At 31.5% G+C, this 9,079-nt stretch overlaps 2 long non-coding RNA genes across 2 annotated transcripts; one reads left to right on the forward strand and one right to left on the reverse strand.

Moving 5' to 3' along the window:
* Window positions 1–3,033: 3,033 nt before the first annotated feature.
* Window positions 3,034–4,416, forward strand: LOC108834733 (uncharacterized). The gene is made up of 2 exons (XR_001946867.2): window positions 3,034–3,431; window positions 4,090–4,416. It is a non-coding gene; the product is annotated as an uncharacterized LOC108834733 (long non-coding RNA).
* Window positions 4,417–6,319: 1,903 nt separating this feature from the next.
* On the reverse strand, window positions 6,320–6,818 carry LOC108821781 (uncharacterized). The gene is made up of 3 exons (XR_001944631.2): window positions 6,682–6,818; window positions 6,552–6,594; window positions 6,320–6,450 (listed from the first exon to the last, which is right to left on the reverse strand). It is a non-coding gene; the product is annotated as an uncharacterized LOC108821781 (long non-coding RNA).
* Between the last annotated feature and the right edge of the window lie 2,261 nt (window positions 6,819–9,079).

The raw sequence follows: 9,079 nt of genomic DNA on the forward strand, positions 1-9,079 counted from the left end.
GTAAATAAACACTTGAGCGGATGGGCTAACAAAAGACTTCATTTCAAGTATTTCAATACGTCTAACATTGTTATTTGTCAAAGATTACCTTCAATTGCATAAATTATCTATGTCTTTATAGTTTATCTATATTTATAGATTATTTGGATTTTTAAATTGTATATCACATATTTGTTATGTTTTTAATGCAATTCCTAAATAATTCTTTGAAAGCAGGAAAATAATATACCAAAAACTCTATAAATTAATAATATTGTAACTATGATATTTTATTAATTTATAGAGTTCATAATTTATAAAGTTTCAGTTTTAGGTTTTTGTGTACTAAACTATATTTTCTTTTGTAAAAATTAAAAAGTAGATATTTTTATAATTTGTTTATTAATTAAATTTTATAAGTTGATTTGGATTATTTTTATTCTGTTATTTATTTTATATTAGATATGTGTCTATCACATAGTATAAATCACAACATTGTTTTCGCTAATCTAGATTTTTTTTACTTCCCAAGCTGTACTTGTTTAGTATTAATCGGTAAAACTTATATGCATATATTACAAAATAAATATTTGTAATAATTTTAGTTTGCTATCACACGTAAAATTAGAACTAAAATCCTAAACCAGTATCCAATTAATCCTAAAACACACCTCACACTATCTATGTAAAAGCAAAAAAAAAATGTCTTCCGAGCTTTAAATTTTGAGGCTATAGGGTTTTCCAGCTTACCTTGTACAAAATTAAACCATTCTAAAAGTAATTATTCGTATTTTTTTTTGAAAAAAATGCATTCAAATCGTTCATTTTTTCATTATCCTAAAGTCGTTATCTATATTTTCATTGACATTCTTACATAACAATATTTGTTTTTTTTAAACACCACATAACAATATTTGTTAAAGTTTGACTTAGCTATATATATAGCTTAAAATCTTAGAAGATATTCTAATATTTACTTTACTATCTGGGTTTATAGTGTTTTTATTATTTTGTTATTTGGTATAAAGTTTTTGGATTTTTTTTTCAAAATGTTGCTTCTAAATTAATTTTAATTTGATTATTACATATTAACATATTTAATTTTGATTTAATTTAATAAATATTCTGTTTGGCTATCGAATATAAAATTCTGATTTTTTAATTGAAAGGGTTATACCAAGCTTAGCTTAACACTTGCACTCTAACTATATACATATTTAGGCATTTTATTTTTATTTTGGTACACATACAATTTTTCTTTTCCAACAGTATACATACAATTTTAAATAAATTTATTGATGGTTAAATAATTTGAAATCTTGTGGACCTATTATTCAGAACATAGTTTATTTCTTCTTAAATGTGAATCAATACAAAACGCTGTTGATGTTATTCCTTTAGTTGACACGTAACTTGTCACCATTTATGATTTACTTGGTTGGTTCCTAATGATTATGAAGTGATTCATTTTATAAGAAAAACCATGTCAACGCTTCATTCCTATTAAAATAGTTGAGTCTGCTTCATTTCTATTAAGACACCATGTCTGTCATAAGTGAACGATGTGGCGTGAACGTATAATGGCTGTCCAAATTCCGTCTTCCACCTCTGGAAACAGAGGAACAATGTGCTCCATAACAATTGCGCCATCACACCAGCAGGAATTGCGAAGATGATATACAGAGATGTGAAGTGCACCTATCTTCTCAAGGAAGAATCTTGCTCTATCTTGTTTTCCTTTATTTTTTCCTTGAAAGAGTAGTTCTAGATTGCACATGTTGTAAATCTAAACATCATTTTTATGATATTAGCATTTTAGCGAAAATAAAAGTATAATGATATTATGGCTCTGTACGTTTTTAATTAGATCATTTTTCCGTTTAGTTTGTAAACTCACTGTTTTGATAATTTCTACTGTCTATTCCATTAACTAAATTAATGTACGAAGAAAATTGTTATGCACGAACTTAACTTAACTATCTGTAATATACTAACATGTCTTTTTATGGTTGTTCTGTGTGCTTTTCATGGTGGCGATAGAGATGTATTTCTCTTTGGATTAAAATGTTTAAGAAGTAGCAACTGATGTATATCAACGAAGCGGACACTCTTATTTGTATGTCTAGATTCTCAAAGACAGAGTGAGGAGGGGTTGTCAAACAGTATCATGTTGATTGACCAGAAACACTATCATGTTTATAAATTAAAAAAACACTATCCTACGCATCTTGTTTCGTAAACAAACTAAGATTCTCATGTGCATGAGATAATCTAAGACAACTCTAGGCCTGGAATAAAAATTAAAGTCCATACCAAATCTAGTGTCAAAAATGCAAGGCTAATCGAGACACCAAACCAAAACACATCAGGAGTGCCATGTGTCATTATTCCCCACAAGGAGAAAAAATCCAACTTTATTTATAAAGATATATCATATTATTATATACTAGTTTGATAATAATATTAAATAGCATGTTGTTACTGCTTTACCAATCGTTTTACTAAAAACAGTTTAATGAAAACATACAACTTCTGCAACATCATGCTTCTGTAGATTACTACTACTGCTTTAGTCAATCAAGGCCTATATACAATATTCAGATGCATATCAAATACACAACAACAAAACTATTTTTTTAACAACAAAACTGTTTGAATTGTATCATTTGATTAAACATGTAAAAGAAGAAAGGTCAACGAAAAAGAGCCAAAAGTTGTATAGCCAAAAATTACTACACACTAAGAAAAATAAGAGTAACTAGTTAGTCTTAATCAGTCGTTAAGAAAAAGAAAATGTTTGTTAAGAAGAAAAATATGTCTCTCTTGTTGTCTCTCTAAACAAAAGAAGCTTAGAAGAAATACCGCGCTGAGACAAAGATAGGGAGATATAAAGAGAAAAGTTCAAAATCAGTTTTTCAACGTTCCTACAAGGCTACAACACTTTTCTCAAAAAAAAAAGAAAAAACCATTCCTACAACACTAAAGTTTATCAATGTGCGTTTCTCATATCTCTCATTCTGAAGTTCTGGAATTTGTTTTGTCTATTGGTCTTAGAGCATAAATATCGGTGTCCTTAGCCCCATATCTTAGATTATTTGGGCTCAAATTTAAATCAAAAAAGGCCTAAATACTGAAGAAACGGAGCAGATTGTCCTTAATTAAGAAGTTTTTGGTTGCGTCCTTAACGCCACGCGTCATCTTCTCAAAGCCTCTGAACCACTTCCCCTTCCTCCTCCTTCTCTTGCCACTTCCCCTCCTCCTCCTTCTCTGGCCCTTCAATCACCAACCTCTGAACCACCACCACCGCCTTGCTCCGCCTTTCTCAGCCTCAGGTCTCTTTCACTTCCAAATACGTCTCTGTTCTCTATGATATCGAGGAGAAGAACACTTTTGTTAAGAGCAGTGTTGATGTTTCGCCGCGTATTCAGCTGAGAGCTCTTCATAATGTCAAGGTAAGACTCTACTGATAATAAACAAAAAAAAACACTTGTTTACGAGGCAAAATTGACGAAGTGGGAGTAGATGTGGTGGTAGCTTGTCTTTCTATGGAACAGAACAGCAGTTTCTGTATTTGATTGTGGATTTGTTTTTTTTTTCTAATTAAAAGGTGTTAACTTTGGTTTCCTTTACTATTGTGCATCTGGAATTGATAGAAAAGAACATCAGTTTCTGTTTTTGATTTTGTATATGTGTGTTCAATAGGAAACTGGCACCATTGGTTTTGGTTTCTGTGTTTCATTTAACTGAATTATTTATGAGGCTAATCTACATTGACAAAGTGAGTGTACATATGGTGGCAATTTGTCATCAATGGAACAGAACAACAATTTCTGTATTTGATTTGTGGATATGTTTTTCACTGAAAGGTGTTGACTTTGATTTCCTTTCCTATTGTGCACCTGGTATTAATAGAGTCTGAATGTTTCTAAGTGGGAGGAACTATATATCAGAAAGTCTGAGTGCAGTTCAATCAAGTAACTGTTAGTAGCTATTGAAACTTGCAGATTACGTTTGTAGGCTTTAGATTCACTCCTTGATTATTGTTGGTTGCTTGCTACTTTGTATTTGTCGATATAATGTGTCACTAATACTAGTGTATGTTTGTTGCAGGCGCAACAAGGAGAGGTTGCTATGGAAGCAAATCTAGCTGAACCTGGCTATTCCCTCCAGCTTTCATCACCTGTTCCTATTGGCTACGTGGGTACCACCTCTTCTATTTGGTGTGTGTGGATGTTTTTTGCATTTGCAGGAGTGTGGTTGCTAGTACTTTGCAGCTTGTTATGTTTAAGTGCTTATTGTAATGCCTTGCGGGTTTCTCATCCTATTTGTTTAACCATATTTGTTCTTTTGTAGTGTTTATGTTTAACCATATTTGTTCTTGTTTAACCTAAGAGATTACAAAATGTCCTACCAATAATCACTACTTTACTTAAAGTCTCTTAACATTGTCCCTAACTATAGTATAATAATAAAAAATACTAAGGACCACCTAAAAAGTTCTATTGATAATGATGCTCTTATACTCTCAAACATATGTGATTGTTTAGGACTTTGACTGCCAAGACTTTTAAACAAATGACTTTACAAAAATATTGGGTTGTGGATTTAGAAAAAAATAAAAGTCACAAATTTTAACTTTTAGAAAAGGTAAAGCAACGTAAAGGGAAAAGAGAAGTTGAGGCTTTGAGTTTTTAGAAACTTTGAGAGATTTTATGAAAGCCAAATTGTGATTGATAAAATTATTGCCTTTAGAAACTTTAGATCATTGTAAAGTCTTTAAAGCTCTGAAAGTCAAATCCCTAATCACTTTCGATATAGTATCAGAGTTAAAGTCCATTTTTTTGGAAGAAAGTTACAAATATTTATTTTACACTTGTTCCTAACTCCTAAGGTGATTAAACAGAAAAAAAAGTTCTAAATAAAATGTATTCGTTTTATTTTATTTTATAAAATAAAATGTATTCATTGTATTTTTAGTAAACAGATCAACTTGATAGCATTTCATAGTATATACTTTGACTATTTTAAATACTTTTTTTGTCACAAGACTAATTTAAATACTTAATAACCAATATTTATATACAGTGCAAATAATCAATATTGTAATTAATAAATGTGATTATCAAATTCCAATGGCGTTTCATCTTAACAAATAAACTAACATCATTGGAGGAAACATGCATATCTTATTTGTCTCCATGAAACTTTGGTTTTACTTCAACTTCTTCTCTCGCCTTCTTCTCTTGTACTATTATTAATTAACAGTAGTATCTTTAGCAAAATCGAGATTAAGTTAAATACTAATCGGAGTGTTTGTGGCGACTTGACTGTTACACGCATGCAATACGCGTTATTTCAAATTTATAAATGGTACATTGGTCTAAAAATGGGAGGAAAATGAGGACAATGAATGGATTAGGGACCACATAAATAGTCATTATTGTATCGAATGTGTGGTTTATATGGTTGATACGATGCCTTAAAAATATGCTAATCGTGATTAACAACAAAAGTGAGGTTTTGGGATGTTTTGTGATTTTAAACTGTACACGTGTGAGGCATCTGAATTGTAAATATATAGTTTATGAAACTACTCGAAGTATAATCGATGTACTATAAAGTATCAAAAGAAACGCACCAGTCGACTATATACACATGATCGTCATGCAAGTCGTCAGCATGCTATTCCTCAAGAAACATACATCTTATGGTCAAACTAGACAAACTTCTTTTTGTAATCTATTTAACATAACTTTTTGGACCAATCCTGAAATGGTTCAAATAGCTGGTTTGATGGATAAAACCATCTTAATTATAATCTTTTGTTGCTTGCTTGTGTGATCACAAATGTCGGTCAGAATAGAAATGGAGATTGTCACTACAGGAAATATGGGTAGTCTTAGCGGACGGAAAACGCTATGTAAAGAAAAGCATAGCGCTTCCTTCACCGCTCTGACATCGCCCGTTATAAAAAGTCTGGTACTTTTAATAGCGGTTTTCGTTTATGCTATAGTTAAGTAAACAAAGATAGCGATAATTTCTATGCTATTGTAAATATAATATATAATTCGCTTTTATATACGGGAATAACAATTAATTAATATTTAAAATTTAAAACCACCAAATATAATTAAACAAAAAAATAGTTAATGATTATATTTAAATAAGCCAATTAATTCATAACTAAAAATCAAAATTTATTTAGTAATTTAATTCTAGTTTACAAATAAATTCTGGTTTACAAAACCCAGTTTACAAAACCCGGTTTACAACGGTTTACAAAACCCGGTTTACAAATGTAAACCTAAAGCCTAACCTAAAAAAACAAAATCAACCTAACAGCCTCCTTCGGTTTCTTTATCTTTGAGGCCGACCACCACCCAACAGCCTCCTCCACCGCACTAACTACCATTGATGATGTCGAGACCACCATTGTTGACGCCGATGCTACCACCATCAAGCTTCTTCAGCCTTTTTAAACAAAGAATACAAAAACAAAACCGGAATTAGAACACAGAGATAGAGAGAGAAAGACGAAGCCAGAGATGAAAACAAAACAAAAATCAATTAACTATGTTAACACGACTTCTTCTCATTCCGTACTTCGTCTTAGATCTGTAAACAAAACAAAAATCAATTAGAAGTATATAGGAAGATGAAAAGAAAGAGAGAACAGATAAGAGAAAGGGGAAGTGAGTTTACCTGTCGTGATGGTTGCCAAGACTTCGTCTGTGCTTAACACTTTGAATCAGAAAACCCCCTTGGGACTGAGAGGAGAGGAGAGGAGAGGAGATCGAAACTTAACACTTCTAATCAGTAAAAACCCTTGGGACTCAGAGAGGAGAGGAGATAGAAACAGAGACATCTAGAAAGATGCAAGATTACTATTTTTTTGAGATCTGTAGAGAGAAGAGATCGACAGAGAGACACAGTAGAGAAGAAAAGAAGTTAGACCATTAGATCTCTTTTAGTCCATTCTAATCCGACGGTGGAGATTGTGATCCGTGTAAAATCATCTTATTGGTCAATGACAATTTTCCTTTTTCTTTTTCTTTTTCTTTTAACTTGTTTGTTTATAATTCTTAAGCTAAAACTAATTAGTAATGACCATATTTTTACTTTGTAAGAAAAAGATATTTAGTTTTAAATAATCTGTATGTATTTAGTTAATTTTATATTTATATTTTATGGTTTAAATTAAAATTGTAAGATCACATGTTTAAAATGAAAGGATTAGTGTTTATGATATAGGGTTTGATGTTCAAAGTATGTGGTTTATGGCATTATATTTATAGTTTTGTATTTGAAAGTTATGATCTATATAGTTATCTTTTTTTGTTTTGACAATATATAATTTAAGTTTAAAATGTTCTATATATTTTAAGTATATATTACAAATTTGGGGTTAAGATGGAGGGTTTAGGGTTTGAAGGGTTTGTGAAATAGAATTGTGCTTAAGATACATATTATAAAATGAAATTGATAAAGTTATTGTTTATATAAGGAATAGGTTTAAGTTTAGTAATTATATTATTTGTAGTAATTTGATTTTTGACTTATATGTAGGGTTTGAATTAGGGGTTTAGGGTATTAGATTTAGGGTTTAGATTTAAAATTTAGTGTCTGAGGTTTTGATTTTAAATTTGAGATTAGATTTTAAAATGATTGAAATTTTGATTTTAGGTTTAAGATTAAAATTATACAAACAAAACAATTTTTTATAGATTGAAATGTAATAGGTACTTTATAAATATAAACACTAATTTAAGTTTATGGTTTAAATCCTAAATTTTAAACATAGCCTTTAAATTATTACAAAATGCAATTTGTCACATGAATCATAGTGCTCGAATTGTCAAGACTACAAGATACTGGTATGACCCCTTTGTTTACTTCACACATGTATATGTATCCATATTAACAGAGTCAAGGGCCAAGAATCAAGACTATAAGATACTGGCATGATCCCTTTGTTTCAAATAGTCACATGGGAAGATTTGAATCCAAGAATGCCACAGTATCCGGAAGGCAATCTTACACCGCCAACTGTATCCATGCATGCAAAGATGCATTCATCAGATCAGCCAGCTCCACCTCCACGGCAAGCACCACCAGAAATAAGAGCAGGAGTCGCAAGATTTGTGGGAGACTTGTAAAGCTTGTTTTCTCTTTAACTTTTGTTCCCTGCAAAAAGGGAAACACGAAGTAGAACAATCAAAGGCAAAGAAGCCATGTTGAACTAAATCTCACAAAAGCCACCATCCATTGTGAACAAAGCCAAACAATGTATAGATATGAAAAGTTTCTCAGCATAACACATCACACACACAACTAACTAAGAACATAACCAGTTTCAGATGCAATGAAGAGACACAATGGACCAAACCGCAAACTTTGTCTTCTCAACATAGCACAACACACACACTACTAACTAAGAACAGAAAAAATTTCCAACCAAGATTTCAGATGTAACAAAGAGACACAATATATCAAACTGCAAACTTTGTCTTCTCAACGTCACACAACACGCACACACTACTAAGAGCAGAACCAGTTTCCTACAACACTCCGACAACCACACTATGGATCTTTGTTATCATTGAAAAAAAAAGATAAGATAGGGGTAGAATCCTTCACATACAAGTTTGAACTGTCGTGGATATTGACACGCCACAAGAGAACCATAACTAACTTCCAAGATGATGGCACCTTCCTGCAAGTGAAGACAGGACAGAAGCATAGTTCCAAATTTAGTGACATATCACAGAGTAGCTAAAATAGATAGGTGCAAACAGAAATTTGAGCTCAGAAACGTCCTCTTACCATGTGTATAACGAAATGCTAATCCAAGCCATCACGTGGTAGACATCTCTGTAATTAAAACATGTATATTTGTTTTAAAAATCAGACACATCGGGGAAAGCAATAAGATAAAAGAAGGAAGCCAATTAAGAGAAGAATGTGAGTCTGTGACTTGAACAAATCTCAATGATTCTACAGATGCAACCACTAAACGGGTTGGAAGGAAGTCAATCCTATAAAAGTCATCTACTTTCAACAGATTCTACAAAATGGGTTCCAACAAAACAATTATATCTCT

This window comes from Raphanus sativus, chromosome 7 (assembly GCF_000801105.2).
Source record: "Raphanus sativus cultivar WK10039 chromosome 7, ASM80110v3, whole genome shotgun sequence".
NCBI classification, from domain to species: Eukaryota; Viridiplantae; Streptophyta; class Magnoliopsida; order Brassicales; family Brassicaceae; genus Raphanus; species Raphanus sativus.